Here is a 10000-nt window from a genome sequence, read left to right on the forward strand (position 1 = left end):
GCTCGTTATATTTTGACGGATTTCCGATTTAAAGAAATCATAAATATCATTTTTTTTTTTTCTTTTTGCAATATTTTATCTCAATTTTGATTGATGTAACGACAAAAACGATATTTCAATGTACTCGTAAACGTTTCTTACGTCAGATTTCATTGTTAAAATTAAAAAGAAAAAAAAAAAGCAAAGATTATTATATTTTTAGCATATTTATCTTGACTTCGACCGATTAAATGATATTAATATATATATATTGTATAAATTATTTCCTTAATTAAATTCTTAATAATATAATATAAAAATTATAAGAATTAATAGTGTATCTCGGCTATTCGATCTAAAAAAAATAAAAAAAAAAAATAAAAAGAGAGATTAATAAAATTATAAGATAAATGGATAGATCGATTGACAAATATTAAGACTGACTATTATTAATTGTGATAAAAAATTATGTTCATTCATCGTAACGTGGATTAAACATTAAACTAGAAAAATAATTTCAAAGTGAATCAGAAATAGTAATGCATTGTGCAGTAGTATCGATCGCCAGTACTATTCTACACAAGTGAGAAAGTACATCGACCTGAATTTCTTTTCAAAACACCGTAGACCTAAACTGCAATATGCATGTACACACATAAATACACATATATATACACATACAAATTTATATTTACATTTATATGCGATGGTAACATGTTCAAAGGTTCATTTGAACTTATAAAAAAGTCATCATCATCACACTCGTCTGATCGTTTATCAACCTCGTGTGTATTTTAAAGATGAAGATGATGATGATGATGATGATGATGATGATGAAATGAGAGAAACACGAGAATTGTGTATATACGTTTATGCTTATGTACTTCTCATACTTCTCATATATATATATATATATGTTTGTATGTGTATATGTGTATGTGTGTTCTTGTGCTATGAGAAGTTCAAAGACACTTTTCCTATTTTCTTATTTGTCCTCTTCCAAAATATTCTCGACGATCTCTTAACTCGTAATTACGTCTCTAAGTAAGTGTCGACGACTTGAGAAATGTATATTTCTAGACACACCAAAGAGATAGATAATTTTGCAAACATACATACATACATATATATATATATACATTACATATATTAAAAACTAAATAATTTGATTTTGCGAGGATCGAATTATTATTAAAGTATCTCATCCGTACTGAATTATTGAGGGAGAAATTTTATTAACAGAAAAACGAAACACAGACATATATATATATATATATATGTATGTATATATATATAATACATAGCTATAAAAATCTTCATGAAGACATTTCCTTCGAGCTTCCTACGAACTCGGTGAGCTACCGACCTCGCTTTCTTGGCAAAACAGAGTCATGAGATATTATTACCGCAGACCGAGAGAGTAGCAAAAATTCTTTTGAGATAAATCTCTATTCTTTTCTTTTTCCTTTGTTGTTGTTTTACATTCTGTTTTATTATTTATTATTATTATAATTATTATTATTACTTATATGTACGATATATATGTATATATATTATACATATAATTATATGTAAAAATAGAATATATATTCCATATAATCGTTTAAAATTATATCCTAAACATATCTGTTTCGAAATAGAAAAAGAAAATAATGATAAATGAATGATAGTTATTATTGTGTGCATATGCAATATGAAAAAAAAAAGAAAAAAAAAAAAAAAAGAAAAAACTAAATATCTAACGTCACGATAAAACTTGTTCCCGTAAATAGAAACGTGTTATATTGGTATTACGAATTATACGGTGCTGGTTAATTCTCTTTTTGTTTCTTTTTCTTTTTTTTTTTTTTCTAAATTTATTTATTTATTTAAATCAAATACTCAAATATGCGAGACGATTGAAGGAGAATTCGATAACAATGATTACGAAAGAAACTTACACTCTCATTCGTATCCTCTCAAGTAGTGTCATTGCAATTTTCGCCTAATGACCGACCGACCAACGAGAAGACGGTGACACACCGTCGGCTTACATACGAGGCCTCTGCGCTAACGGAAATTTCCATTCGTATGAACCATTGGCGTAAGCATTCGTACATTCCATGAGAAAATTATTAAAAAAGAAAAAAAAAAGGAAAAGATTTGTTTATAAATCTTTCGTATTCCATTATCTCGAAAATTGTGAACGAGCATGTTATTCTCTTTTTCTTTTCTATTCTTTTTCCCTTTCTTATTTTTTCTTTCCTTTTTTTTTTTTTTTTTTTCTTCACATCACCTCGACAACGAAATTATTTTCCCTGACGGAGTCTTTCTTTATTTTTAATATTATCATTAATTAAAATTGTCATTATATATAATATATATTATCATTAATGATACGCATTGCAATAGTAATAATATTGTTACACGATAGACGTTACACACTTATCGTACAACTATGAAAGATATTATAATATTTTTTATTTGATTCAATGAAATAAACGTGCGTTAACTTTATTAATATTAATATATTCATTTAAAAAAATCTATAAACACCTATGTCGTCTAAGGAAACAAAAAAAAAAAAAAAAAAAGAAAAAAAAAAGAATTAAGTAATCAGAAATACATACTCGACAAATGAACGGAATACATGCGGTTGTTTTAAAATTGAATACAATGATAAAAATATGGATGACTCAAATTCGTTTGATATTATTGATCAAATTTAATCCATCTATACTCGTGTCTAACGAGCGTTATAATATTTTATTATTTGGATTGAAATTTTATTGAAAATCAAACGAATAAATAAATTAGAATGTTTTGAGATGGCGAAGTGATAAAGATAACAAACAAAAGGAAAAGGAAAAGAAAAGAAGAGAAAAAGGAGTAATACAAAAATAAAACATAAAAAACAAGAAAAAAAAAAGAAAAAAGAAAAAAAAGAAAAAATTCTCTCTCGCAAAAAAATGCAACAGCATCGAATTGGATTGAATAAGAACAGGAGAGACACGGTATGGCATGATGCCGCACAGCACGACACGACAAGGCACGGCACGGCACGACACACGACACGACAAGACACGACACGGTATGATTAGTATGATTAGACTGTCTTCAAATTTCTATCGATTGTATAATCCTTTAATAAAAGATTAAAATGAATGCCACGAACATTGATTTACAAATCAATCTATTTATCTAATAGTAAATCACGTTATTATATAAGTTTTTGTAAATAAACATATAGAGAATAATTCACGTTTGTTTTACATCTTCTAAATAGATTAGATTATGATCTTGTTAGAAAAAAAAAAAAAAAAAAAAAACGAACAAAAAAAAAATTGAAAAAATATTATCTCGAAAATAGATATCCAAAAATGTAACGATTGAAGCTTGAAAAAATTGCTAAAAAAAAAAAAAGAAAGTTAAATTATACGAAGCATTGTTAATCTTATTAATAAGTAGATAATTTTTTTGTTTGAAATGGATGTTATATATATATATATATATATATATATATATATATATATATATATATAAAAAAGAGATCTTAAATATTATTTTAGGATAAGAAAGTTCGACGAAATTGCAGACGTAATTTGAGAAAATAATTGAATTGAATTAACGCGTAATAGAAGATAGAAATTGAATCATTGAAAATAATCTTACTTGCTACAAAAATAGACGAAGGAATGTTCTTCTTATCATTTCTAAGAGATTACTATCTTATATCATCGTATTTGCGTTGTTCGCCGATTTATCGAACGATCGAACGATTGAACGATCGATGATCCATCCATACACTCTCATAATATTATTCGTCATGTAATGACAATAACATTACAAACGTTTGATGCTTATTAGTAATTCTCTTTCGAAGAATTCCAATATATGAATCATTGAAAATCATGATATCATAGATTATTCAGAATTATTTATTTAATCTAAATAATATCATTTCTTATCTGTATCAAATGAAACATAAAATCGATCATTATGTCGATATTGGTAAAGGAAATGTTTCATAAGGTTACACAAGAAATTCAAAAGATTACGAGATCATTCTCGCGTAATTGAAATTGTTCGATTGTTTGACTCGTCGATACTTTTTAATTTCTAATGATACATTTCATGATTATAAATTTTCTTTTTTGAAGATATTTCAAGAAGACGGATCATTATTTTAAATTAAAAGAAAAAAAAAAGAAGAAGAAGAAGAAAAAATCAGATAGATATAAGATCACGCAAATGAATTGAATTTTTTATTTTTTTTTATTTTTTTTTTTTTCAAAATTACATATTGGTGAGAATACATGGAGAATACATACAATTTGGTGAGAATAATTGGAAATAATATGAAAATATTATCTTAATGTGAAAGATATTTACTTTAAAAATTTTTCAAAAAGATATTTCGTCGCCATTTAAAAATTTTAAACGATCGATCAGTGATATACGATTACGTTAGTGTAAAAATATATGAGGAAATCGATACACATACTTGTGTTTAATAGAGTCGATAAAAATACATGAAGAATTTTCCATTCTTTTAACGACACGTGTAAGTCACCAGGGATTATGACTTTCTCTTCTCCCCTCTTTCGATAATACTCCTTTTTTCTTCTATCTCTTTCTCTCTATCTCTCTCTCTCTCTCTCTCTCTCTCTCTCTCTCTCTCTCTATTTCCCTCTCTCCTTCGCTAACGCACACCCACACAAACGCGCCCACACATTACAAAGATATCTGAACGTTTCATTGTAATGTGCATAATCGTTCGTTGTTTATTATGCACATCTTTTTACATAGATTATAGTTTGAACTTTATTGCCACAGTATGTTGTTTATTAATGCTTTCGATAATCATGAAGATGATAAAAATAATGTTGTTTTGCAATAATAATTTTTCAATGATAATTATTATTAATGTCGAGAAAGATATTTAATTGTAAGAAATAAAATCTCATCGAAAAGCATATATTCAATATGAATTTATTATAATTGATAAATCATCATAAATGTTTCGGATATAGTAATAATTTTTTTTTCGTTATTTGATTAATACATTTTTTGCAATATAAATTTTACATACTTCAAATTAACGAAATTTACATATTTAATGTTTGATTTGATTTTCTTCTTTTTTCCTTTTTCTTTTTTCTTTCTTATAAATTTTTATGTCAAATAATTTGACACTGATAGAGCCCATCAAATTCATTTTATTTATTAATTGATAAATGATTAATTTTTTAATTGTTACATAAAAATCATATTTACATCGTTACACGAAAGCTTTTATTATTTAAATTTAATCTCGAGTATAATAAGGATATTTACGTTAGATTTTCTTAAAAAAAAAAGAAAAAGAAAAAGAAAAAGAAAAAAGATATGATCTGTTAGATTCGATAGACGTGTATGAAAAATCTTCTAGGTAACTCTCAACGAGGAAAATTTGCAAACGTGAATAACATGTTTTCCACGAACACGTGCGTTGATTAATCATCTTTACGAACACGCGCGAATTTGCATTTAATGAAAGAGACCCGTGATATCGAATATTTATATGTCGGTTTAACGTACGTTTTCTGTCATGAACGATCATTGAACTATTTCATTAATATAAATCAATTCATCGGTTTATATTTAAACTCTTTTTAATATAACAATAAAAATAAAAATAAATATAAATATAATCTGTACGTACGATAAAATTAAAATTTTCGTTAAATTGAATTCAAACATACATATATAGATTTTTATATATTTTGAAAATTATTTTTACAATTGGAAATAATTTCTTTTTTTTTTTTTTTTTTCCTTCTTAGCAACAAACAATAATTCTACGAATTATTATGAAATCTGAAATATCCCTTTACATTTCGATATAAATAATAATAGCAATTAAAAAAAAAAAAAAAAAAAAAATAATAATAATAATAATAATAATAATAATAATATAGTAAAGATTTTTAATCGAAGTTTCTTTTTACGATTCAAAGATTAAAATAAAACTTTTCCGTCGAACTAAGTAACCTCTTCTAGATATTTAAAGAATATTTTCAGAATTGGAAACGTTATTTCAGATCCATTTGTTGGCTGTATCAATGATGGATATCTAAATTTGCAAAGTGCATTCGATTTAGTATAATTTACGATCCTACGTTATAGTAAATTGTTGTTATATTTAAACATCGAAGACTATGTTATTTTCGCATGACGAAAATAAATATTTCTTTTTTTTTCTTTTTCTTTTTCTTTTTCTGTTTCTCCTTTGGCAATATCGTTTTTATCCTGTCTCCCGTCTGACAATGATAATAAGATGTATCAACGTTTATCTCTTCTATGTAAGTGCTTAAGTATGTAAATACGTATTTATGTACGTATTTATATATATATATATATATATATATATATATATATATATAAATTAACTTTAACATATAGCTATGTACAATGTACGTTTATCTTAATCGATGATTTGATCGTGATTTTCACATTTGTTACACGTGTTAATGTTGCAATAACTATTTCATAACATAGAAAGAGATAGATAGATAGATAGATAGATAGACGAATAGACAGAGAAAGAAAGAAAGAAAGAAATAGATGTTAAAAGACGTTTAGTGGCCAATGAAATTAAACTATAAAATTATTTCAAAATTAATTCTAACGTGTATGATAATATTCGTATATGTGTATATTTTTGATATAGTTTAATCCTTATATTAATTTACACATATACATTTAGTAATTAAAATTATGAGAGATAAAGGTTAGATGTTAATGAGGATTTATTAAAAAAAAAAAAAAAAAAAAAAAAAGAAAAAGAAAAAGGAGCAAATTTCTGAATAACTCGAATGGCGCAAATATAAAATTCTGATTAATTATATCATCAAGTAAATATTCTTAAAGATAAATTTATGAAGATCATTTAAATAATTTATTAGATCTATTTGCGTATGTTAAAAGATCAATTGGATTTTATCGACACCCTTTGAGAAACCCTTTGAAAGATTTTGATTATATTTTATTACGTATATTTATATTTCTTATATCTAAAATACAATGAATTTACGGTCGTTATTTTTGGGAATAACGAATAGCATAAGAAAAAGAGATCCATGCTAACAATAAGAATCTAAGGCGCCTTAGATTCGCTTGATGCGACGTTCGCCGTCTCGAGAATGTTTCTGTATAGTATCAGAAGTGGTTGCAGTTGCCAAGTCGAATGCACTCTACCGAGAATGATCGAAGAAAAGTAGTTTGGAAATGAACACGAATATATATATATATATATATATATATATATATACATATATAGATACATGCACATAACTACATACATACGTTGTTGGACTTATTCAAGGACACGAAACTCGATGCGACGAGTCACGTTTATTTATCAATGTTGTTCCTATAAATTATTACGAAACAGGTTTACAGTTCGTTTCTTTTTTTATTGTTCCTTTTTTTTTCTTTTTTTTCTTTCTTTCTTTCTTTACTTTTCTTTTCGTTTTTTTTTTTTTTTTTTTCTTTTTTTTTCTTTGCACATCAACGTTCCATCCATATGAATGAAAATGTTAAATAAATGATCGACGATATGGGATCGATATTTATTTGAATTTTCAATTGATATAAAGATCGAAAATAATATCAGAGTGAGTCTACGTAGCATTTAAATCGAGTATGTCAGTTCAAACAAGCTTAAAATAACTCGAGGAAGAGCTTAAGCCTCCTCCTATTCTTGGAGGAGAAGGAAGAGGAGGAGGAGGAGGAGAAAGAGGAGAAAATCCTTTTTTTTTTCTGATCATCATTCTAATGTCACGGACACCAATGTCTGCCTATTACTATATAGGAAGGAATTCCAAAGAGGATGAATCCTGCTGGTCGTTCGTTCGTTCGTTCGGTCGGTCATCCGGATGTTTCTACAGCTGATGGTACATTGCTGAGAATTACTCACATTGTGGATCAATGCCAATGAGACGATTAATGTGTGTATGTGTGTGTGTGTGTGTGTGTGTATGCCTTTCTACGGGAATATAAAGATCTTTAAATAAAATCGATTCATTCAATTTAAATTGAACATTCAGTTTTTCATTCTTTGAGTCAGTCGATATATTTTGTCTAAAAAAAAAAATATATATATATATATATAAATAAAAATATATAAAAAAAAAATATATATATATATATATATTTTTTTTTTACTTAATCATTCGTCAAATTATTTTAATAAGTTAATAAATATATGAATTCTCCGTCTGTCTTTTTCTTTTCCCCTTTTTTTTTATCTTTCATTTTTTTTTCCTTTTTTTCTTTTTTCTTTTTTTTTTTTTTTACTTTATTTATCCTTGTCCATACTCGTCATTATTGATATTCATAAATTAATCATATTTATTAATTGCCGATTGCTTCGTAATGTCTTATTCTCTCTTAGTTATATTCTTGTTTTTATTGTATCTACTATTCGTAATTATAGACGTTCGTTAATTAATTCACAGTCTTATTTTAATTGTCACAATTTCAGAATATCAATTATAAATTTTCTCTCTCTCTCTCTCTCTCTCTCTTTATCCTTCCCTTCCTTTTATCTTAATAATACTTTGTTTTTATTATATATATATATATATATCACTCGTAATTATTAACATTAGTTAATTAACATCCAAGTTTATTAATTGTCACAGCCTTCATAATATTATTAAAAAATTTTCTCTCTCTCTCTCTCTCTCTCTCTCTCTTTCTCTTTCTCTCTCTCTCTCTCTCTCTCTCTCTCTCTCTCTCTCTCTCTCTCTCTCTCTCTCTCTCTCTCTCTTCTTTATCTCTTTTCGTATTATAAATCATAATTGATTCGAGCGTATAAATTATTTCTTATATATTTATATGATTATTTATATCTACGAATTAATTTATAAAATTAATCTAATTGTCATAGAGATAATATAAAAATTGTAAATATGAATTTTTCAAGATTTTTCTTGTTCACTCACTCTTTCTCTTTTTCTCTTTTTATGGTTAGTCATATTTGTTATTACTTTAACTACGTCGTAGTACGACTAATGCACCTCGAAATCGAGGGATGCACCGATAGAGAGAGGAAGAGAGAGAAAGAGAGAGAGAGAGAGAAAGAGCTTCTACGACCAACTGAAATCAATACTACGTTGGCCTACTACGTCGTGACCTTCTTTCAGATAAATCTATTTGTTCGTTGATTTCGTAAAATGATTCCATTTCATTCTTCTTCTTCTTCTTCTTCTTTTTCTTCTTCGGAAGAAAGAAAGAAAGAAAAAAAGATAGATATTTTGTTTTGTTTGTTTTCTTACTCTATCAATCGATCCATAATTTATTTCCATTGCACTCATACATACATATATTCATATGCATATATATATATATATATATAAATATTAATAGATATAAATGTATAAATTACAATCATTGATAAACGTTAGATATTTTCATTGATTATTTTAATCGAAATTTTTCCATATTCATAATCGATCTAACTTTAATATATGATGATTATGATGATTGTGTGTGTATGTATGCGTGTGTGTGTGTGTGCGTGTGTATGTATGTATGTATGTGCGCGCGCGTATGGCTGCGTATTTATGGTAGAAATCGTCTCTTGACACGTGACCTTTACAATAATATACCAACGTCACGTTTTAATGTAAACAAAACGTATTATTGATCAGTAGAAATAGATTGATATATATATATATAATTTTTTTTTTGTTTCGAAACGATTCCATCTAAAAAAATATAATTCGTAAGATAAGAAAAGAAAATAAGCGATGTATATATAGTTTATTTTATAATTTTTCAAAATAAAAAATGATATTAGAAGAGTTTTATTATATAAATCTAAAATTATTATTACAAGAAAAATTAATAACGACGATGATGATAATTACGAGATAAATTAATTCTTCTTTTTATTTTTTTCATAAATTTAAATCGTTAAATTTAAATAATGATGATAAAAAGAAAAGTTTAAGTAAACCTTTAGATATCTGATATCCAAAATTCGTATTTAACC

This window comes from Vespa crabro, chromosome 23 (genome assembly GCF_910589235.1).
Source record: "Vespa crabro chromosome 23, iyVesCrab1.2, whole genome shotgun sequence".
Taxonomy (NCBI): Eukaryota; Metazoa; Arthropoda; class Insecta; order Hymenoptera; family Vespidae; genus Vespa; species Vespa crabro.